At 41.2% G+C, this 25,215-nt stretch overlaps 1 long non-coding RNA gene across 1 annotated transcript; it reads right to left on the bottom strand.

Moving 5' to 3' along the window:
- Window positions 1-18,847: 18,847 nt before the first annotated feature.
- LOC144458353 (uncharacterized) lies at window positions 18,848-23,569 on the bottom strand. The gene is made up of 3 exons (XR_013487846.1): window positions 23,459-23,569; window positions 22,821-22,915; window positions 18,848-18,927 (listed from the first exon to the last, which is right to left on the bottom strand). It is a non-coding gene; the product is annotated as an uncharacterized LOC144458353 (long non-coding RNA).
- Window positions 23,570-25,215: the final 1,646 nt, after the last annotated feature.

The raw sequence follows: 25,215 nt of genomic DNA, 5'->3' as shown, positions 1-25,215 counted from the left end.
GAATCTTAGGGCCTGCATATGGAGCAGCGACTGTTATACCATTATTCCCCAACTAATGATGCACTAGAAGCATGATGGGTAATGTACAGAGCCATGCGTCCAAACAGCAATAAAAAGAAACCCTCCACAAGAATCCCAAACGCACATTATCACCGTCTTTTAATTTCAGAGCGCAAACCTGCACTCGGGAAAAAAAAGAAGCAGCAGGAGCCCATTTTTTAGGCCAGCCATTTGTTAGTTATGTAGATATCGATAGGGGAACTCAGCGTGCAGAGGATAGTTAGTATTCTGGATAGGGCTCTTGGAAAAATAGGCTGTTTTTTATCCCTCCCGTGAAACACCGCAGGCCACACCATTGCTCCAACTCCAATTAATTTCTACACCCCATTCATATTACTCTTCTATGTAAGTGCAACGTTTTCTAATTGCATTCATCACCAAAACCCTCACTTAAGTTCCCCCAGTATATTTATTATCACGCTAACTGGGTCTAAATTATTAAACCTTAATGATGTGAGCTCTGAAAATATGTTGTCCTTTATTTTCCCCACAGAGAATCAATGTTATACATTAGCAGTATAAATTAAGTAATACTTTACCTAGGCATGTTGCCGCCTTCAATATTCCTTCTCGGTGAAATGTATTCTCACAGTCCGGTGGCTTGCGGGGGCCTCTGGGGAGGGGATGATATAGTTCATTCTAATGAAAGAGCTAGGTGCTGCTAATGGTTTAAATGATACATTTGTGCAGGAACAGCAGAGAAAATACATATGAGAGATCTGGCGAAAACAAGATAATTCACTCTCCCGTGGGGATATGATGTCATCGGACACATAGTGTATGCCGAGGCTCCTGGGAGGCCTTGGATTCAAGGAAGGGCTGCGTATTCCGGTGTGATATATGTGGGTCAGTAATAGAAATGGGCAATATACGGTAAAGTCCATCACACTTAAAGGTTAATTACAATAGCTACAGTAGTCCTACCTCTTTATGACGAAATTGGTTGCTATTAATCAACCTTAGAGTGCCTTGTAACATTATAAGGTGTGGAAAGGCATAATGGACTGACACAATGTAATCTCTGTCTTTTTAGGATACTTAAATAAGCCCTTTATTTGAAAATTATTGCAGAGAAAGTGCCAATTAACAAACCAAATCAAAATTTCAAATAAGCCGCTATAAAAGACAGTTTTGTCTGCTTTTGAATAATCAATGCAGTTAAAGGTGGCTGTAGACCGAGCCATTAACATGATTTGAAGTAACGGATGTCTTTAATTTAAAACCTTCTTTATTATTATCTTTTCAACAAATCTAAATGGATTTCGGCGCTACCTCTCTTTTTCACGGTGGGAAGTAGCCTCTAGATAAACGGAGATTAGGGAGCATTGTCTCATTGCAAGAGCATCATCCATAACACCTTCCCTCAGAGTGACTTCAATTACATTAACAAGCTAAATGCTGGTGTGAGGGGACATTTAGAGGTAAAGAAAAAAAAAAACACGAAGGGCTGCTACAGAAGTAAAGCCTGTGACAGATGGCACACAGGTTGAGGAAATACAGAAGAAAAAGCACATCTGACTGAGGTAGTCTTGATATTTGCAGGTCAAGAGAAAAGGACTAAGCTCCTCCTGCCTTCTGTCTCCTGCTACCAGAATAAATCCCCACTGATCACTAATTGTGTGATTCTTCTTTTCTACATCAACTTCAAACCGACAGGTTATTTCAGCTTGTTATCGGGAAAACATTTATCCACTTGGAATTATTACTGTTCTAGGGCCTCTGGTGAAACACAAACAGTAGTGAATCTTGTAGAGTTATGGTAAGGCCTCTCCTCATTAGATGGCCAATCGACTGGCGGAGCGGAGGGCCCAATCCCAGCCCTTTATTGAGTGTTAAGGAGACACAGACTGACATTTACATCTCTTGCTTCTTCATGACTGGCTAGAGAGAAAATGGCTGCCATAGATCCTGGCTCTGAGGAGCGGCAGCTAAGGTCAGACAGTGAGACGCATCTTTGTCTCTGAGCAATGCTTCATGGACGAGATAGCACATTTGCCACACAGAAGAAAATAGGATGAAGGCGGAAAATAGAATACAGTGGGTGCTTTGTAAGTAATATGTCATTTTGATGAGTGCGCAACTTGGTTGCATAGAACAAACGCTGCTCTCCCAAGGCAACAGAACTCCTCCAAAAACAAACCTAAAAGATGTAAACAAGACAAGTCACCCAATCTCATCTTGTCTGTATTGACTTATTGAGCAGAAGCAGAGGAAAACACTGCTGTGGATAAAGCACCCACATACCCCCAAAGAAACCACAACGGCCCCTCACTTCTGAGGTGCTCTTTTCATTCAGTGGCAATTACAATCCACACCTGGCAACACAGAAGACTCAATGCCTAACAATGTCACAGAGGAACTCTCTTCCAAACTACCCTCCCAAATTGGCTCTGTAGCTTCGACCCAATTAGGGCTGAAATATGGTAACTGCATCAGCCATTACAGAGCCGTGGAGATTGTGCAGGGAGAACTCTTGAAGGTTAGGAGGGGGTATGCTTCAGGAGTGATATGTTGTGCGGACTTATGCTTACACAGCAGAAAAAAGCACCATGACGAGGGGACAGCAGAAAGAAGAAAGAAGCAAAGGAGGGATGATAAATAAATAGTCCTGGATAGATATCCCGTGGACATATATTAGAGTAGCGGGGAACACAACAAAGGTTAGTGTGCTAGACATATTTATATCATATCTTTTGTATCTCTCTGTAATAGGGAGTCCATTGTTAAATGCTAATACGGTCTGTTCAGTGCCTAATGTAATGAGCCATAGTCATAGCATAATCTTGCTGAATTGGCATTATAGCTTGGATCATTTTACCAATTTATTATGAAAATTTTTTTTTTATTTGCGAGCCAGTTGTAGCCACTACATGTAAAAATGCATCTTGCTATTATGTTACTGTTATTTAAGAATAAAATTAAACGTACATTACAAAAGCCCAGGCATTGAATATGCTCTTATTATGCAAAGAGAAGAATGATCTAAAGTAGCTCATCAATATCTCAAGACATTTTAGCAGACCTGCATAAAATAACAAACCGCCTTCCCCCTCTTTCCTCCTGGATGGCTGGCTGTGGCCTACATGTGCTCCTGACACCAGGGTAACTAATGTTCCCTGTGCTAGCAAAGGATTCTGATTTGATATAAGCATTCAAACCTGTCTGCCTTGAGATATGGCATCTGTCACCCTCCGCTACGATTGATTCCCCCTTGCCCTTAAATGCAGTGCTTGCAATGCAAGCCAAGGACACTCGCCTGCCTGGTCAAGTAATGACAATCGTCTTTAAGGAATAATGGCCCGAACGCTGCTTTTGAAAAGTTACCAGGCCGCATCCAATAATGAATTCCTGGTCGATGACACATTGATAGATTCCTATTCTTCAGATGGGACACTGTAGCTGCAGTTTAATTGACAAGAAATGAATTCAGGAGGTTGGGAAGGAAAGGCGGGGATGAGATGGCGGGAGGGAGGAAGCAAGAGGGGGACTAAATTCTGTGTGATCAGCAAGGTTTCAAACAATCATTGGCGAAGTGAAGTCTCTGCCATATCTATAAGTCATCATGTTTTATAGGCCATTAGGATCTCCAGAGAAGGGCCGTGTGGAGACCGTGGCTTTTTGTCGAAATTAAAATGTCAGAGAGGAAGAAATAGAACAAAACAGGGAATCTGCAATTAATTACCTGGCCATAAAAATTCAATAATCGGGAAGCAATGCTGTTTTCCGCACAGCAGTACTCCTGATCACAGCAAACTGGAATAGAATGCATTCATCTCCCCAAATTACATTTCTAATCTAAAAGGGGATATACCAGAGAGGGAGAGAACCTTCAGCTTGAGCAGAGTATTATACACAGCCTGCTTACTGTCCTGGGGGTAAGCTTTGGTGCACACAGACCTGTGCAAAAATCCAAATATCTACAGAATCCGGTATTCTCAAAAATTCCAAAGGACCATTGAAATGAGCCACTGTGTAATCTCTTTAATATTTGAATACAAAAATTCTACTTAAATTGTAACCACGTACATTTAAATGTTGGTTAATATGTGGTCAGTTTTGAATTTGCACGGTGCTGATACAGTAGGACTCCATCTTTTTCCCCATTGGCGAATAATATATAAGAGATACTGGATGGAGGTAATTGCTGCCAATGATTTTCAGTATGATACGCCATCAGCATGTGCCAATGGAAATTCAATAGTATAAGCGTTGTTAATGTGGGGGAAGATACAGTGTAATGTAAGTTTCATTGACTTATTTGTCAACTAAAGTGGATAGAAAACTACTGCTAACATGTGCTCACACAGGACTGAAATATAGACAGAGAAATTCCCAGTGGAATGATGAATACGTCCAGTCTGTCCAAACAGTCTACTCACAACATTTTAACTCTCTTCCGTTTGTTATATATCAGGTTTACAGAAAAAATGACTACTTGTAACAACTACAAATACTTGTAAGGGCCTTGATGGCAACACTGATGACTACTTTTTGTAAGAATTTAAAGGGGCAGAAGAAAAACTGTAAGTAGGCAACACTGGTAGCAATTCTAGTCTTTTCATAGTTCTAAGAACCTAGTTCTAAAACCCAACCCTTTTGTTGGGTCTGCATCATGGTAACGAGGAATGATTGGTTCTTGGAACACCATTTTGAGGGACTTTTTTAGCTCCTATTACAGGGTAGGTATTCTCCCAGCACAGGAAGAACCATGAGTGTACGATGATTGGTCCAGACATAAGTAGTTGATTGGTTAAAAGCATGAGTCAGTGCAGCACCGGCAGCCACCATTTTAAGAACACAAATAACCACTCCTAATGAGAAAAAACGTAAGAAAAACACAGACAAATGGCTTTCTTGAGCATATATGTGATGGTGGAAAAATAATGCAATTTTGACTCGTCAATGATACAAAAATTAAGTGGCGCAGATGATGAAAGTAGCGCGATTTTGCGCCATACGCTTATTCGCGAGAGTTGAAAAATCTGAACTTCAGCGACCAATTCACATTGCGATAGCCAATCAGTATTGAGATCCTCTGGGGATGTGTGGTCCTGAGGACGTGCTGGCAGTGTAGGTTTGTGGCTACCCCAGCTCTTTGACACCACATCCTACTTTTAGACAAACGGGAATAAAAAGGAGCTCGCTTGGAGGAAAGTGAGTGAGGAGGTCCGATTATCTGGTAAGTTGTGAAAAAAACTGTCTCTTAGTTTAGCTTGTTAGCATGCTGAGGAAACCCCTACTCTCTTGTGAAAATTCATGTCTTTTGGGCATTTACAGTGCACCACTTCAGCATTCCTATTGGTCGTAATATTGCAAAAACTAAAAAAGCCCTTAAAGGTAGCTCTTGGGGAGCTCTGCTATGGGTGGTTTCTCTCAGGGAGTCATTGTTTGGTCCAAACTGATATCCATAGCAAATTATGTAATATTACATTATCCGTTCTATACAAATGCAGTGTTTCAGGTTATAGAAACCCTTTGGCATTGGTGTGCTCCAGCTGAAGTAATTGACGGAGGGTTAAACATCTGAAACCGCTGGGTCCTACAATTTCTTTAACTTGTTAAAACAAACAATCCAGAAAGATATTGTACAAATATCAAACTTCATGGTTTGAAAATTGAGAAAACAAAAAGTATGTATCTTTACCCACATTTCCACCAAACACTTTTGGTATAGTACCCTTTGGACCGGTACGTAACTGGTACAGAAATGTACCTAAACCCTCTGTTTAGGTTTTCCACCACAGATAGTACTCAGACAGGTAGACAGTAGTAGGTGAGGGTTGATAGTGGAAAGAAAGAGCAGCATCACTGCTCGTCCAGCTTTCACTATATTTCCTCTTCACGGGTGATGCTGAAGAACATCTGCACCTCGCTGACTGTCCATGGAACGGGTTTTCACGTGAACATTTTCCAAACAAAACAAAAAAAAAAACACTGGAGCGTGTATAGTCTCTGTCCCAGTGGATGAAATATTTGACAATAGCGAATTTGTTTACTGAATCCTTGTGGAACAAGGGCGACGATTCTCTCTTGACCAATCAGCGGACTGCTAGCTCCATCTTTAAGTATCTGATAGTGTGCTTGGTACCCCAGCAGAGGTGAAATGAAAGAAACAGGACAGAATGGCACAGTTCTATTAGTACCATCCACAACTTTTGACAATTGAAATGCCAAAATAACTGTTCTAATGTGTAACGAACTGAACTGCTGTCTGCAGTACCGCACTTGGCCACTGGAAAAAACTTGCAGCAAATCTGACTATACGCCACCTTATCCAGCGCACTTAACACAGTACATCCATGAGTCTAACACTCCTAATGTGGGCATGGAATAACTTGTACAAGTTGTACTTCAGCAGGTAACTCAACTAAAGTTCAACACTGACAAACTTTTAGTGATATCATGGCAGCAAGTCAACGTTTCATGAAACTGCAGATTGAAGATATTTGTCAATGACAAAAGTCAGTCACCAGGGGAGCAATATAGAAAATGGAAAAGAGGACAGAAGAATGAAATATAGATGTAAAGTATCAAAGGCCTATTCAAACATTGATGCCCAATTACAAGATTGGTGCAGGGATATTGAAAAGGGATGTTCACTGTCCACTCAATCAAGTTCTGAGCCATTCAAAACTTCCTGTCATTGATCAGTATTGGCTTTATGAAACCCAACTGTGCCATCTGGACATCTGGAGTGGGTGTCTGCCATGTGGCATCAATAAGGTTGAAGACAGTGACTGCTGTGATTTGAGGACAGAACTTCTACATTGAAGAACTGCATCTACCACCATTGTAGTTCTAAAGTAGTTCCACACACTTGCTAGCTAATACGTCACTACATATTTCAGAGGATACATAATTTAGATACTGTGAACCTGTGTTGAACTACACACTACAGTAGATATTTTTGTTTTTTTCTCCTCTTAAAAGTTAGTTACATATCAAGGTGACAGAAGGGTAAGGACACATGGGCAGAGTCTTCAGCACTCCTTGTAGACATGAGAGTCAGACTCCCAAAGCAGAGGGTGGTCTGAAGGGGAGGAGGAGTGGTTTTAATTTAAGGAATGCAGTGGTGCTATATTTCACCCTCTGCTGTTGTCTCACATTATCTTCGTAAACATCCCAGGTACTAATATGATATATTTTCGAGCAGGCGGCGTTTCATCCTGCTCCCTGCGTGATTGATGAATGACGGAGGGATGAAACAGGGACAGAGATTTATGGCGCTCGGGCGCATAGAATATGTATGATTATCAGCTGTGTGGTGAGAGCAGCTCGGTTTGAATGATAGGCGCACAGAGAGAAATCTACTAAATGACTCCATTCCCCCTGAGAAGTCACAGGAGGAGGGTTTTTATCTCTGTCTATCTCATTCTGGCCCTCTCTCAGACATTTGTATGTTCTTGAAGATGAGTGAAAATGCTGTGACTTAAGATCTACAAAGCATCACAGAGCAAAAATGAAGGTAGATATTGTGCAACATAAACATATTATTACATACCTGACATGCATGTTTGATGTTTAAGAAAGAGAGAAAGAATTTTTTTTCCGGCTTTGATGGGCTTATAACATTTAAACAAATTTTACTAAGCCACATAAAATCCCATTTTCAGTTTCATGGAGACAAACAGCGACTTCCTCCATGTGCAGACAGTGCTGCATCACACTCACTTTGTCTTTGTCTACACTCATCAGCCTCTGAAAAGGTGCAGCAGTAATTGTCAGACTGAAATGCTGTAGTTTATCTTCTTTTATACAGTCATTCTGTCTAAGCCCTGATTTAGCTATAATACCCATTGACACCTCTGAGTGCCTCAAACAGTCAGCTCCTAATTGATCGATACGACGTCATCATAAATCCCAAATCCTATGCACTTTATTGATCCTTCCGGAGCGCTTTCTGCTTCTCTGCATATGTGATTGCCTCAGCCCACACACATGCCAAGTATAAAGCATATGCAGACTATATTGTTTTCTGCATGTGAGAATTACTGCTTGCCAGCATGACTTGAATGACACCCTGGAGAGGGCTTCATTTCCTATTCACCTCAATTTATATTTACACTAGGGTCATAAATAACACTAATGCAGCAAGCGGTTGGGTCAGAGTAATTGTTTATTTGCTTCTTAGTGGACCTGCTTGACAATATTGCTGATGAACACTTCAATGTCTACCTTGGAATTTCACCAGAGCCACTCTGTTACATGCACAACATTTGTGGGAACTTATATTCATAGTTATATGTGAGTGTTTCATTGAATATTCACATCTGTCAAGCTGTTTCTTTTTATTTTTTTTATGTGTATCAACAAAATGTAAAATTTGAATTCATGAAATACAATCAGAAGTCAGGATACTAGCTAGCTTCTTTAGCCTACGAAGATTGAAACTTAAATATTTACACTTCTGTTTCAAAGTGAGACGTTAAACTATCATGGGAAATCTGAAAACATGGTTGACCCTCTGTTTATCGCCATGCCAACTGGAATGGAGCTGGAGTTTAAAGTCAATTTGACATAGTGGCCAAATTGTGTGCTTGCAACTTCTGGGTTAGTCACATGATGCCATGGTGCCAAAAAAGACTTTTTATATATATATAAGATATTTTTTTTTTTAAATTGATTTTCATATTTTTTGAGGTATATCAACTTCCCAGTATGAACTCTTATTTTAATCTGTATGTCCTAAAAGTTGTAAAAGTTACTAAGAGCTGAATCAGGAGTTATTTTCTTACTGTTATTCAAATGAATAACCCAGAGACCGAGCAGTTGGGAGGTGGGGTTAGTGTGCTTTTTTTTTTTACTATGAGCCCATGGATATGAGGATCCAGGTAGACAGATAAATAAAGTTTATCGTCTGTCCCAGCGGTACAGGACAGAAATTCTCCTTTGACAAGGCTCAGCAATACACGATTCACAGTCAAAACACATTTAAATCAAATATAACAAAAGGACTTTTAAAACAGCAGCTGATTTAAGCAGGTTAAAGATCAGTGTCTATTTTAGATTGTTCAGTGGGGTTATTGCAGAGGGAATGAAGGATTTCTTATAGATGTTTTTCTGGGTTGAACTTTTTTTGGTTTCATGTGCCACTGAGCGTCTTTGAATGGGGGCTTGCCTCCAACACTGTATCCAGTTTTCTTTACATATCCATGCTGTGCGCTTGCAATTTTGTATGACGATGTTTGAGTGTGTCCCATTTGCTTTAAAGGCGTGTTACATCAGGGAGTAATGTACAACAAGTCGTGTAACATTAACAATATATATTTATTTACATTATGTGTAATTAAGCTAATTAGCTAGCTAGCTAGCTAGCTTTATACCAGTGGTTCCCAACTGGTGGGTCGTGGGCCAAATGTGGGTCACCGGTCCATTCTGAATGGGCTGCATGTGACTCACAAATGTGTAAAGTTTGTAAAAACATACTTTATTTTGAAGTACAGTGAATTTCCAGCACAGAGCTTTATTTTGAAATGCCACTTCCTGCTGTAGAGAGTGAATAACAGATGGCAACTTAACAGAGACAGCTAACTAGCTCAACAACATGGCCAAATGCAAGTATGACGTTGAACATTATAACTGTGTGGACCTTGAACTAATGACTAAGGAGAAATCTGGACCCCGTGGCTGGACCATTTGGGAACTGCTGCTTTAAACAATGCAGGCACTCAGTTGCCATCTAACATTTTAATCAGCAGGAGATGTATTTTCCCCACATTTGACTGTTTTTCATCAGAACACTGTTTCACATTTGTCCTCACTGTGTTTGTGCCATGTGCACAATTCTACTCCTTACAAAGACCAGGCAGAGAAGCAGGCTGGCAGCCTCATGAAAGCAGACATTTGAACTTTAGCATTAACAGCACAGGTGTTACTAATAACATTAATGATAGCTTGGTTCCATCAAATAGCCAGCTTTTACAATACCAACACCCTGGTGTTACTTAACCTAAATGGAATGCAGCTATCATTAATGTTTTTAATTACACCGGTGCTTTTATTGATATAACAGGCCAATAGAAGAGGTCTGCTGTCCTGTGGCTATCACATTTACCTAACCAACCCGTGAAAGTGGCCCAAAGTGAAACTATCCACGAAAACAAGTAGCCTACAGAAGAATGGCATCATAGAAATATGGTTTTGTCTGAGAAAATGAATTCGCCTCTCTTACAAATCTAATTGTCTTCGACGTAGCCTGTACTCACTTCATATTTCTCCCAGCAGGTTTGTTGCTATGGAGGACAGGACGCCAGAAGGGTAAAGACCCGTTCCGGAGAAATGACTCACCCTGCACTCATGTGACAGTGGCACGTGTCCAAGCGCAGTCCATAAGGTGGAACAATGAGAGGATTTGTCGTCTCGTAATTGTAATTTAATAAAGATCTCACATGGTATCAGCGGAGCCTGACAGGCAGGGCCTTCCGGCGCTTGTTAATGCAATTGTTCTGGTCAGACGGTGCTGTCACAAATCATGCTGAAAGTTGGGTGACAGGTAGCAGAGCTCATGGATACTTCCTGAGAAGCTTGGACATGTTTTGGAGAGAGGCCAGGGAACAACTGCACATGCTGTTGTGTTGTCTGGTTGACACAGACTACAGACATATTTCAGAGTCTTCTATACATCAGAATTGATGTTAATAATACATATAACAGCAGGCCTATTTAAAACTGAACATCGACAGTGAAAGTTATAATTATCAAACTTCATCTAATGTCCATCTCTTAAAAATACAAGGTGTTGACAGTTTGAGGGAAACCATTTCCAAAATGAAGGCTTTTGAGGATTAAACAATGCCTTCCCTCGACACTGACACCACCACCCTCCCTCTGCTGCTCTTGTTTCACCTCTCTCTTTCAGTGCTGATGTATGGGTGATGTGTGACAGAGGGAGCTCCAGTAAAACCCTGCATACATGCCAAAATACATTTTACAAGCACTGCTCTAATCAGCCTGCAGCCAGAGGCTCATAAATTGCCTCAGTGTGTCTGGAGCTGGTGAACAAACGCAGCTTATGGTCACTGCTGAGGGTTGGATATACAGCAGGCCATGCTCTCCGGGCAGAACCAACTCTAAGTGCTGCTGGTGATGTTTGTGAGTCATTTCAATGGAGGGAGGAACAACTCAGTGCCTTTATATAAAAAAGAAAAAAAAATGACAGGGTACGATAATTTATGCGTCTGTTTAATCAGCTGAGTGCATGTAGGCAAATGTTTGCATATTGCTGCATGTTTTATGTCAGATGTAAGTGCGTGAGCACATGTCCCCATGGTTGGATGCCTTCATTCATGTGGGAAGTCTCAAATATGTTAAAAGCTGTCATTACGTCCATATTTAGGGACCACTGGAGGATTCATCAAGGGTTCATACACTTCCGCTCGTCTGAATTATCGCAATGATTTAGAGCGCTTCAGCAGGTAGAATGTGTCACCATTCAAGTTGGGAGGTTGTTTTGTTCTTTTTAATCTCAGCTGTAACCTTCAGTGTCCTCCACTGACAGGAAATGCAGTTTATCAACTGGGGATGACACCGGCGGAGGTGATATATGCAGGACTGTACTTCCCCAGATAACTCTAATAGCGTGAAGCCCTGTTCCTGCTCTCTTCCTCATTTTCAACCAACAGGGAAATTCCTGAAGTAGGAGAGGTTGATCAAATAAAATGATACTTTGAAGTATGCGCTTGAGTCCCGCGATGACTTCGCCAAGTCCTCGAATGACATCTCAGAATTAAATAAAGGCACCTTGTCAGCTCGGTGAAAAAAAAGGGTGGGGACTCAGCCTCTATCTCGGGTAAGTGTCTTCTTTTGAAGAACAATTTTTAGATGTTTTTACATGCAGTAGTTTTATAAATGAAGGTACACCGCACACACAGATAGGCTGGGGAAGTGTGGGCTGACATTATCTCAGAGCGTCGCTTAATAAAAGTACAGCTATGGTGTGTGTTATAACCAAGGCCAACATGTGTCTGCTGGCCTCAGGCCACGAGTCCTGGTGGATGAGCACATGGCAGAAGTATGTGTGTCCTGAGCTGTACAGAGGCAGATGCAGCTCCTACTGTACGTACACTATGTTCTGGATTGGAAATATCACGCATCGCATTATTCAACAAATTTCACATCTCAGAAGCTTCTTTATATCACTGTATTACTGCAATTTTAATGCATGTCTGGGTGAGTTCAGAGGAAAGTCTGGGGCCTTTTTCTTATGTTTTTAATTTTACATTGAATCCAGCTGGGATCCATTGGGTGGCAGCACAGAGCAGGGCCTAAAATTTGAGTTGTTTCTACATAAAAAAGTACTGATGAATTAGTTTTCACATATCAAGTGAAAAGGAGGAAATTTAGATTTTGTGTAGCCTGTTGAAAAAAGAAGAAAGCATGCCTAATAACAGTTTTCTGTCATATGTGATACAAAATAAAATGCCATACTGTAGATGTACATTGCAGCGAGGCAGATTTCGTGAGGAGCAACGTGCAGAACACACAGTCTTTCAGTGACATATCTATAATGGTCTTCACCTTCAACATTTCCTCACTTTTACATAGCACTCGAATAAAACCCCTGCAGAGGAAAACTCATAACCGCTCTGAGAGTATAGGCTGCTTCTATGAAATCCAAGATTTGTTGCTTTTTATTCTGAGAGAGGATAAGGCTGGCTTTATACATTGACACACACACGCGTATGCACACACACATAGACACCACCTTCTGCTCTGGCAGTCAATAAGCAGACTGCGGCTTTGGCAGTACTCTATCTTATTTACAGGACGTTTGTTGCACTTGACATTTATCGTGGCTCCGGGGCCGTGAACTTCATGCAAACGCCATCGAAGCATTCAATGCCAAGGGCCCGGGGCCTCCTGTGTCGGCGTCATCACAAGTCTTTTCACGCTAAGATAAATCACTTCCACTGGACCCCAAGCACAGGGAAGGAGAGGGATGGAGGAAGGGTGGGGAGGGGGTGAGAGGATGGAGAGAGTTGGACAAGGGGAGCAGGGAGAAGGGCAAGCAGAGGGAGAGAGGAGGCTCAGGGAGAGGGGTGTTAACATCCAAGGAGTACCCGGAGGTTAACGCTAGCCCCATTTCTCCCTCGTTAATTGTTGGGTGCGTTCGCACAAATATCACTAACCATTATGAAGGCAGCATATGGTTTGGGGTAAATGCTCTTTAGATCTCAAAGGGATGTAAATACTGTCACCGCATGACTGTCCTTGGTCTGCTCATGGCCACAGGAGATGAAAGCTCTAGTTCTAACCCATCTGATAAATGCAATATCTTGACCTGGAGGCCTGGGTGGAGGAGAGTATACTTTTATACGAGAAAAATGCTTATAGCTGTTACAGTTCAACAGCCATCAAACATAGAAAATAAAGACTGTTAAAAGAGCATCTTGTGTAGAGTTCTGCAGGTTGCTGGCTGTAATGCTAACATGGTATCATCTCATGGCATAGTCACAACTACATGGTTGAGTAGGTTAACAGTGGATTATACATTTGTAAGGACAACATAAAATAGGTCCTTTAATGTGATTATTAGTAATGGAAAGTAACTTTGAACATTTACTCAAGTACTGAGCAAGTACAATTTTAAGGTAGCTGTACTTTACTTGAGTATCTCCATTTTATGCAACTTTATATTTATACTCCACTACAGTACACAGAAAAACATACACTTTAGGTCCAACACCGACTTTGACCCAAGGGAGTGGTGTTAGCGTCCCGTAAGATTTTAAAGCCAAACCCTGTTTTTTTTTTCTAAATCTAACCATGTGCTTTTGTTGCCAAAACCCAACTACGTGTGTTTGCTGTTGAAGGGGGAAAAAACTCAATTGGCGTTGTTATACTGACGTAGTGCTTTTATTTTGAAAGAGACTGTATGTAAATGTTAAATTTCTTGTGAAAAGGGAAGTGTATTTTGCATGTATGTCTTGACTTGACACGGCGTCCAAGAACCTTATCAACAAATGCACCCAGGGTACCTTGCACATCATATCTGGACGTGAAAGATCCATGACTAAACGCCCATATGTGATGAGTTTGGAGTGAGAATGTGTCGAAGAAGTCCCTATAAGGTTGGGGGGAGGGATGGTGGATGTGTCAAGCAAGCACAGGACTTTCACCCAGAAGACCTGAAGTTACTGTTGACTTCTTTAAATAACAACGTAGGCTGTAGGCTAGCATGTATAGCATACTACACTACTGACTGATGTGACGTCTGTCACATGACACACGTTATGTTATGTTAGTAACAAAAGTACTAATTTAAGGCCAAACCATGATTTTTTATTTCTAAACCTAACCACAATTTGTCATGGTGTAATTGCGACTGATCATAATGTTAAATGTCTCAAACTGTGACTGAGGGAGTAAATATAGACAGTGCAGGCAGTGCAGTTGCACTGGGGCCCTTGGGGTGGAGGGGCCCATAGAGAGAGCAGGCCCTTCCAAGTGATTCAGATTGCCACCTTGTATATATGCCTGTGTTCAAAGAGGAATGATAAAAAAGAATGATCCTAATTTAAGAATGATGCCATTTGTTATATACGTCCTCAAAAAGGCAAATCCACCTATGTCATGGTTTAAATAGAAGCTATCTCAAACAAAATTATATGCTTTTTTTCACATAAGCTATAAAATCTAAAAATAAACTATAAAAACTATTCAATTAAATGTTTTTTTTTTACTTTCTTTGATATTTTTTATCAGATATGCAGTGAAGATTGCTGGGTAATATGTATCTTAATGTTGTCCAATGTCAAGTCTCAATTTGTGTCAAGACAATATGTGCAAGATGGCGTGCCAACTGTAATTTCCTCATGTCAGTGACAGTGACCATCAGGATGAATATATATTTCATTTAAGTATGAGTGAGTTTATATGAGTTGTTAGCAATTTCGTGAAAGAGACATTTCCAATCTAAACTCTCAAGGAGGTTAAATAAGCAATTACTTCACAAAAAGATTAGAGAAAGTCGAAATGAAAAAAACAATTCGTATGGAAGAACTTAATTTTTTTTCTTTTTTCCTGCCACTTTAATCATCTCATGTCCCCTCAGATTCATCTTGTGACACCGTGGAAGGGCCCAACTCCTAGGCTGAGCACTACTAGACAAAAATATGTGAAAATATATGTGCTTCCAACTAAAAATGGGCAATAATGTTAACAATCAGTTTATATACTGCTGAAAAAGAGGTTAAACTTAAGTGTGAACTATAATTTTAATTAAAGGAAATCAAACCCGTCCTGATATGTAAATAGCAGTTTAACTAAATAACTTAGTGACTTTTTTTTGGAGGTTGGAGGTTTCAGTTGCATCTTAAAGTCTGCTCAGTTTTTGTTTTGTTGTCTTTAGAGATTTAGCTAATAAAGACAATAAAAGCTCTGGCAGAAGCTAGTGAGTGGGCTGGATGATAGTAGTCAGATAGCCATTATTGTACTGTATATCTTCAGTCGATGAGAAACAATAACAGAATGGAAAATGGATAATATAAGACAGACTTTGCCACACTTTTATGTGAAAATAAAATTCTGCAGTCTCCTGAGAGAGCGGTTTGATTTTCCACAGACTTGAGAAGAAACCACACTTTATAAACTATAGAAACTAGCTGAGCGAATGGCTGACATTCAGGAGGCAGTATATGGTCCTATTATAGGTAGAACAGTACAAGGCGTAATAGTGGTACACATTAAAAAATGGCTTCAGTATAGAATGATGAATGCGCCTGTGGAGCCCACCAAATCCTCCCAGCGGCTCTCGGGGCCATATATCCTCACGCCGTCAGCCCCAAATTATAAATCAAACTTCTCGCAGGTCCATGTGATTCATTACAATTTATCGACAATAATTTACAGAAGTGGTTTTCAGATGCTTTTAACTTTGCAGTGGCAGTAATTTACAAACCCCGTGGAAAAAAAAGAAAGAAGAAAACAACAGTGCTGTATTTTTTCTCCTTGACTGGCAGTGCAGTCGCTGAGCAATATGGAGGGGTAAAAAATTAGATCGTTGATGAAGGCTCATTGATTCACATGCTTGATGTTCTTGGAAAGGCAAAAAGATGACACTGAAGAATTTGCTTCGGGCTGCCTTCTGAGCGTTTTGCTACAGAGGTACTCTGACTCAGATCCAATGCAAAAATGTGATAATGATTTCAGCAAAAACACACCCAAGGCAAACAACTAACAGACAGCACAAAGTACATATCAGACTACTTCTTCATACCACCAAAGCTCTTCTCATGCAATCAAAACACCAGCAGACACTGCACACAATGTAGAGACAACTTAATGACAGTATTATAAAGACTTAATGATATTGTTATATATATATATATATATATATATATATATATATATATATATATATATATATATATATATATATATAGCTATATTACTGATTGCAGTGCCATGCAGAGATAGTGTCACTAATGTTTGTGTCAAATCTGTAACCTAAGGCTCGCTCTCAGGGAGGACTTTCCCACATCTGACATGATATTTGGATTTTACATCATAACCTGTGTAAGTGTTCATTACGCCCTGCTCCTCCAAAGGTACTGCAGATCAGAGGCTATTTCTGGGACCGTGTGACAGTGATGATGTTGACAGCAATCGCCTTCCCACATCACAGCCACCGCAAAGGTCAGACCAAATGAGAGGGATGTGTAAGCAAAGCCTGTCCTCCTGCCTCAGCCTGATCTGGCCTCAGGCACTCAGGCTGATGAGGCCTAAACATCAGCACAGGGTCATTATTTCAACTAGAGAAGCACTTAACTTCTTTACTCCCCGTCTCTGAGGACACTGCTGCAGCAAGGTGGGCGACGGGGAGAAAGAGAGGGGGGAGGGCAAAGCGTCGGGGTTTGTCCCCAAAGTATACAGAGCAACTTTTTTTTTTCTTCCTCCCTCGTCTCTTGGTGAATGTAATTCCTGCACGCCCTGTGTGAATTAATTAATTACAAAGCTGGCTGGGTATCAAAGGTAAATGATTTAATTATATTCCCTGCGTCTTTGTTAAGAAGCCAACTGTCAGGCAGTGGTAAGTGGGGCTGTGGCCCTCTGTGGCGCCTGAGGGGTATGTGTGAATGTGTGTGTGTGTGGGTGAGTGTGTGTTTGTATGTTTGTGTTTCTGGGTGTGTGTCTTTATACATGAAAAAAGATTTTGAAAAAAGAGCGGGAGAGAGTGTATCTATGTTTACTTTATAGAAGAGACTTGTGGCGGTGTATTCAATGGTTTGAGACTGTCATCAAGAGAAAAACTAAAGAATATGTCACTTCTTCAAACACTTGCAATGATATGTTTTACATGTTTACAGACAGTTCTTTGTCATAATGAAAAGGCAGAGGCAGCATGACACTGTCATAGCGTGAAACCTCTTGGGTGGAGTTTGGGTGTACCAAGGGACTGCCTATAACACCACAGGTCGAACATCTTACCAACAGTCAACATTGGTTTCTTGTAACCACGACCACAGTCTTTTCTAACCATTACCGAGCATTTTAGTTGCCTAAACTTAACCAGACCTTAAAGGAGCAATATGCAAAACTCAGAGTCTGAGGCGGGATTACCTGCACATGGCTCAGACTCTGATGAGAGCAGTGCAGGCAAGCAAACATGGAGGTGGCTGAGCCGAAACGTCGGCAGCTAGCACTAACACTGCTAACAGCGCTAACAGTGCTAGAACAGCAACAATGCTGCCAGAGCTAACCTTGTTAACCTGGTGGGGGAACCAGAGAGTGGGTGTTAGGCTTCAGCAAGGACACCATATAAGTGCAGTGATTAGCTAGCCAGTGGGACACACACAGGGACTTACATGCACATGCAATCGGCACGGCTCCTACAACAAGCCACAGAGAAGCTCAGATTACAACACGCACAGAGGGAGTGTGACTTTATTTTCTGCTCAGGGTGTCATTACTCTTCTGTGGCAAATAGTTGTTTGCTCCTTAAAGGGATAGTGCACCCAAAAATGAAAATTCAGCCATTATCTACTCACCCTCATGCCGAGGGAGGCTCTGGTGAAGTTTTAGAGTCCTCACAACACTTGCGGAGATCCAAGGGGGGAGTGGGTAGCAGCACAACTGCACACCTAATGCGCAAGACCGTGAGGCATGGGCACCACCTTCATGTGTGTTCACGTGCTTTCACTGGTCTCACACGCAAGTGCGCACACGTGAGCGCGGCCCACAGAGAGGCAGTTAGAGCTGCAGGCTACAATGAGGCTAAAAACAGAGTTCAAATGATGTTTTTCCAAACAACTTTTTATGTCGGGGCTTGGCACAATTTACCATGGTTACATTTCTCCAACTGGCATGAAGGCTCCCAAGAAGTGTCTAAAAAGATACCTACTACAGTTTATTCACATAAAAGTTTGTTAAAAGATATTACACATATTGCGTATTCAGTGCATAGTGTGCAATTTCAGACACGGCAATGACTTGTTAAGTGGGGAGCCTTTGTCACACTGTACATAAGGTCATTTCAAGCTAGTTTAACGTCATATTTAATAAAATACAGTAAATGTTAAAAGTAAAATATCAGTTTATAGAGGGCAGATAGGTCCCACAATGACATAAATGCCATTCAAATGTCACGCATGTTCAAACAAACAAATGTACCTACAGTACCAGCTCACAAAGCGTACAAATGACACCTCTGAGCAGACTCACACATGTACAAGTGTTTTGTTTGTTCAGCACTACAGGAGAAATAATTCAGCAGTTGAATTATCCTCTTCTGGATTAATCTATAAATCTGCTGTGGATGATAACATATTAATGACCTACTGTTTCAGACGTCTTGTTCATGGGAGATGAGAGCTTCACCTTGTCGACCACGGAGTCAACACTTCAGGAGGATTTTTAGTGACAAAGAGTCTGAAAAACACACACAGACAGAAGGAGAAGATTATGTTGTGTCTTCAGACCAGCAGTTTATAAAGAGGATAAAGCTTTCATAATGTGGGGATAAACAGTGACACACATCAGTAGATCTTGATTTTTATCTAGCGGAGATGCTCCTGTGATGTCACAGATCACTGTATCGAGAAAATGACTAACAACGGGAGACATGCTCTTAATGAAAAAACTGCGTTACAAAAAAAAATCCTCTTATTCATATGGCTGAATAATTGCTGAAGAAGCAGGGCCCTGCATTGGAGATAAATAGAGCTGTTCCTGTGGTTTTGTCACCGCACAAAGAAGCTGTTTATAGCACAGAGGCCTCGGATAAACCATTTTCTGGCCAAACAAGGTAAATGAAGCATAATTGGAAGCCCATTACCAAATTGAAAAACGGGTGCCTTTTGTTTTAACTGTGTTAGAATCGAACTGGGGGCTCCTCTCCCACTCTGTAAACCTGCATCAAACTGCAGGGCTCAATAATTATAATGTTCAGGATCCTTCTGAGGGGCGAAGAAAATCAATAGACTAAGGACAAAGAACCTATAGCCATCACTTAATTCTCTTATCACTGTGATTTAGGGGAAGAGGAGGATGTTAAATAACTGTAAATCTTCAGCTATGACTTTGAGGGTGCTTTATGGCAGTTCTTACAGCGTCTCCCAGACAGAATGTCCATACCTTCCGCAGACCACACAATTTATAGCTTTATTACCCTTTGTCTTAAAGAGCAGGGAGACATAGCAGGGAGGAAGGAGATAACAGCCCAGCACAGGGGCGGTTGGGGGGGGAAAAAAAAAGTCGGATGCCATCATCGACAGAGACATATCTCTGTGACAGGTTTACGGCTCAGGAGCAGGGCTTCTATTCGGGGGTGGAAGACGAGAAAAGAGTGGGTGTCCTCCTCTACCCCACAGCCCCTCCTTTACCTCCCACCTGTGCATCCCAAACATCCCAAATATCCCCAAACTGCAGCACGTGGAAACCCTGCCCCCTGTGGAGGAAGCAAAATTCAATTTCTGACTTATCCCCTGATGATCAGATTTACTCTGCTGTTTAGTCGCCTCCACACCGCCGCTGCCACCCTGCCACCACCCCTTCCTAGAGGTCACAGGGAGGACTGACACAGGGGGAGGGGTGAGGAGAGGGAGGGCTGACAGAAGGAGGGAGGCGGAGCGCCTTTTCACCACAGAGTCATGAGTTCCTCCGGACCGGGCAGATGCTTCCTCATATTTTCTTGCTGCACTGACAAGTGGCTTATTGTTTCCCTTGATAAGGGTACAGTGTTCCCGGTAATGGGAATTAGAGGGAGGCGTAAGTCACCGAGACACAGGGTGAGACTGAGTCAATAGATAATGGGAGATCTCTCATGGATGCAAAAGGCACGGTTATTATCAGCGCTGTTTAAAAGAGCAAGGCCTCTTATTTGTCTTCAAGCTACACTCATGGGTAGTGTGAAGGCTGGAAATCAAAGTTACACTTTGCTTGAACCCTGTGAAAACAGTTTCACAGCGCTTCCAGACAAATGCCCCCCAACACCATGTTCCAAAGCGTGTCAACTCATGACGACTGAACGTTCAGTGACTTAATGAACAAAACCTTTATACTGTGTGAATGGAAAGAAAGCTGGATCTTGATTTATGTGTGGTTTCTCAGTGATTCTGCTTTTTTCTACTAATGTAAGATGACACACTCACAGAGGTTTAGTTTTTCGGTTAGCAGGGTGTCACAAAGCCTCTTCAAGGAACTTAATTAGAAATTTGGGTGAGGCCATGACTGGAAAGGGATTTGTTTTTGGAGGATTAAAAAAAAAAAAAAAAAAAAAAAAAAAAGATGCACTGATGTCGTAAAATAGGGCATTTTTAAACTTTTTATAATGAAGTACGGTACTGAAATCTGGCACATGTAACTAAAGATCGTCCATCGTTCTCTGTTTACTTTAGGTTAATGCAGAGATCTAGAAGTAGATATGCAATGTGCAATGAAGTATGTGCTATAAACCTGCATTAATTTATTTTTTTGGCTGCTTGGAGGCCAGGGAACAAGTTGTGACAGGCCAGTCATCAGAATAAATCGTTGGTATTGTACGTTTCTGCAAACCACAGATGTGTTCTGTCTGAGCTAGCATACATGTGTTAAATTTGAAATATTGTTTTCTTTGCTTTAAGAGTGAAATTTTAAAAATGAATAAATACATTTCCCTATCTATTTTGCGTGACAGAGTAGTTAGGTTTAGCTTGACGGACCCGTCTAACATTAAAGGGATTTTGCACCCAAAAATGAAAATTCAGCCATTATCTACTCACCCATATGTCGATGGAGGCTCAGGTGAAGTTTTAGAGTCCTCACAACACTTGCGGAGATCCCAGGAGAGAGGGGGTAGCAACTTTTTATGTCGGGGCTTCAGGACACTTGGATCACTACGGACAAGCAGTATGGAGATATTTTGTGGTTTCAATTATGTGTTTTTGGACGTTTTAATCTGGGGTGCCAAGCCTCCATTAGGTGGAGTTGTGCTGCTGTGCTGAAGATTTAAAGCAACAGTACATTTTTCATTGACAAAAAGTAAGTGTGATGGGGTGGTAGGTCAAACTACGGGACACACACAAATCATAACTTTTTTAACAAAAAATAATGTTTTTAATTTGAATGAATATACTTTATGTTAATAGCAATATACATATAATCCTGAAAATAAAAAAATATATATTTATAAAATAAGATTTTTTTTGTTAATATGTTAGATGCAAATTCCACGTTGGCCAATTAGGACAGAATGACCATGTACTAATTGAAAATGATTAAAAATAGAATAATATTTTGTAAGAAAAGCATTTTCTCAGATATTATGTAATTAAGAATACTTCAATTAATAGCTTTAACCTTGGAAATACACTTTGACACATGTTTTACGCCCTATGAATCCCATCAAATGTTGCGGACCCAAATGGCACCCGTTTCACGTAGTTGAGCCCACATGTATTGCTGAGTTTCTCATCAAAAGTAGGAGGAGCAGGTGGATAGTGCCACATCTCAATGGCTGCCAGGCAGCAGACAGCAGCAGACGTGGGTGTGGGTATTTTTTAATAACATGTCCAGCCGTGTTTGTGGCGACCAAATGGGGTATTTTAAGCCAAAACATGTTTTCCTAACCCTAACCCAGTGGTTTTCCTGCCTAAACCTAACCACATGTTAATCATAGCGTTGTCGCAACATAAAATTGAAAATTGAAAAATAAAGTTCCAATATATCCGCTACATATGAAACATGTTAAACATATCCATGGTTTGCAGAAACGTACAATGCCAACATTTACTCTGGTGACTGTGTTAGTGGTCGACACAACGCTGACGTATCATCAGTTTTATGTCCATACGGCGTGCAAACAGCTGCCTGTAATTCATCGGCTACAGAGCAATATCAACATTCATTTTCAATTGTGTTTCTGGTCACAAGATAAATCAGCTGTGGGGCGGCTGTGGCTCAGGAGGTAGAGCAGATCATCCACTAATCAGACGATCAGCGGTTCAATCCAGCCTCCAGCCTGCATGTCGACGTATGTGTCGAAGTCCAAGTGTCGAAGACCAAGATACTGAACCCCAAATTGCTCCTTATGGCTGTTCCATCGGTGTGTGAGTGAATCAAGGTGTGAGTACTCTCGACCACAAGTGTATGAATGTGTGTGTGAATGGGTGAATGTGCCAAGTGCAGGTCCATTTACTAACCTCTGAGGGAAATATCTGGCTCTCCAGCAGCCACAATGCTCACCAGCTAGTTGCTAAATTTCTCTGTCTGCAGTGTGAGTGGAACAGCTGACACCTCTCATATTCACATTTATCTATTAATAATAATACATATTGATGACCTACTGTTTCACTCGCCTTGTTCATGGGAGATGAGAGCTTCACCTTGTCGACCACGGAGTCAGCACTTCAGGAGGATGATGTTTCTAATGACACAGTGTCTGAAAAACACACACAGGCAGAAGGAGGTTATGGTGTGTCTTCAGATCAGAGGATAAAGCCGACACCTCTCACATTCACATTTATCCTTTACTAATATAAACATATTGATTATAGCAATTTCAAACAAGTGAAAAGATAGTTACATAACAAAATAGGTGGTTATTATAAAGCACAGATGGCAAACCAAATGTGGTAAAGCTAATAAAAACATGTAAAAGTCATTGCTGAACCTTTACACTGAGCACTAAGCTGGATTACAAGGAAAGCAGACCTAAACACAGTAAACACAGTGTGACCCAGGTACTGCCCGTCTCCCCAAACAATGCCGACATCAAAGGGAGAGTCTGTATTCTCCTGCTTGATAAGTTATTGTCAACAGCTGCTCAGAAAATGACTATTTGCCAGAACCTCACACTGAACAGCAGACAGGAAGTCAACAAAACAATGGTCCCCTCAAGTGATAAACACAAATGTTTGATGGCTCAGACTTCAAAACCAACAGCAAATCTATAATAACTTCCCTTTCTGGAGAAAAAACAAACCTGCTGAAACTTCTCGGACTGTTTCTTCAGCATTTGGGGAAACACAGAGGGAAAAATGCACACTTACATAGCCTCAGAGAGTGATTTGTGGTTGTGTATTGAGAAGCTTGGATCCTGCACCATACAACATGGTCAGTGAGCAGAGCAGCAGTAAGGGTGTCCTCCTCCTGACAGCTCCCCCTAGGGCCCTGGAATACATTAACCACTGTGGTCCACAGGGGTGTTGGGAATAATTACTCACTCCTGCCATGTGACACCCTCGATAAATTAAACTCCCCTTTAAGTTTTAAAGGCAAATGCATATTGTGGCCATCACTTAGAGGCTGGCCTGTCCGTGCTTTTGCATAATTTGTTGTAACAATGTGTCGCCGCAACTTGGTAACTTGACCCAGCAGCTGACTACAGATGAGTGAGCAATGTGCCGATGAAGTCGGAGCACGGAGAGGAAGTGTGGAGAAAAATTGCATTAAAGTCTCCGTGTATGTGTCTTCATAATTAATAAATTCTAGCCCATCAAGTTGTGATCTAATTATGAAGTATCTGCCGTGAATCATTTCTGCACTTTGTTAGCTAAATTGGGGGAAAGAAGCCAGACACATTATTGAGATTTAAATGATTTTTTCTTTTGTGAAAAGCTCAGGAAAAGTTAGTGGCCTAATGCAAAATGATTGTTAAACCCCTGTAGCTAATGGCTTTAAAGGAAATGTAATTATGATTTAATAATTGACAAATTAAGCCCGGGGAGCTTACATTTTTTGGCAATGGCCGTGATCCATAAAATCAGTTTTTCTAACAGCTGCATGTCTAAAAGAGGTAATTACATTCTCTGTAAACACATATAAAACCTGAGCAAATACACCCAGCAGACGGCTGCGGATTAGGGGTGAGATGGAGATGTCATCCCGTCCTCCCGATGGCACATCTGGAAGATAACTCTGGAAAATGCAGCTGGTGATAGGTTCTTTCAATAAAAAGTCTCCAAATAAATTTCCACTGTGCAAAAGTTGCTACAGCAGTGACAACCCAAAGACAAACTCACAGAGCTGTGCCGAGGAACGTCAGCACCTCCGCTCAACAAAAACACGACGACCTCGAAAACTAATTACATGTCACGCTGAGTTTATGCCGAGATTACTTGCTTCAGTATAATATCATCTTATTTATGGAACACTCTGGAAACAAGGAAATCACTTTTCAATTTTTTTTTCAGCGTGTGTGGATTGTTTTTGTTTTTGCAGCGCTGACATGGAACAATACAGAAACATTTGTGAACATCCATGCCAGTTTTCCGGAGCAGAAAGACATTTACCTCAAGCCTTCCTCCTCCTCCTCTTCTGTCCAATGAGGACCCTGACAATTCCCGTCTTATTAGACTCCTTGGAGCCAATGTTCTGTCATTACACAAAGAGCCCAGCAGCTTCAAGTTGAGTGAAACTTTATATTTCCCTTCTGTCTGTGCTCTTTTCAACATGCACTAATGATCTCGATGAGCAACACGTACGCCGTTGAGACAGAGTGCGGGCGAGAAAGGGAGACGCGGAGCAGATATAGAAACCAAATGCAATGTGTAAGATGTGTAACGTGATTAGTCGAGTCCCCAACCGAGGCCTTCACTCAAAGACGGCAACGGTAAAGATCACAAGACACATTAAGAGACACTCCGTCATGATGTGAAAGAACATCTGAGTTCTCAGCTGCCGCCATTCATTTTCATAATGACAGTGAGTGCGGTTGAAAGCAGTGGGATCTCTGAATGG

Source organism: Epinephelus lanceolatus, chromosome 17, assembly GCF_041903045.1.
Source record: "Epinephelus lanceolatus isolate andai-2023 chromosome 17, ASM4190304v1, whole genome shotgun sequence".
NCBI classification, from domain to species: Eukaryota; Metazoa; Chordata; class Actinopteri; order Perciformes; family Serranidae; genus Epinephelus; species Epinephelus lanceolatus.
This window is presented reverse-complemented; position numbering and strand designations above follow the sequence as displayed.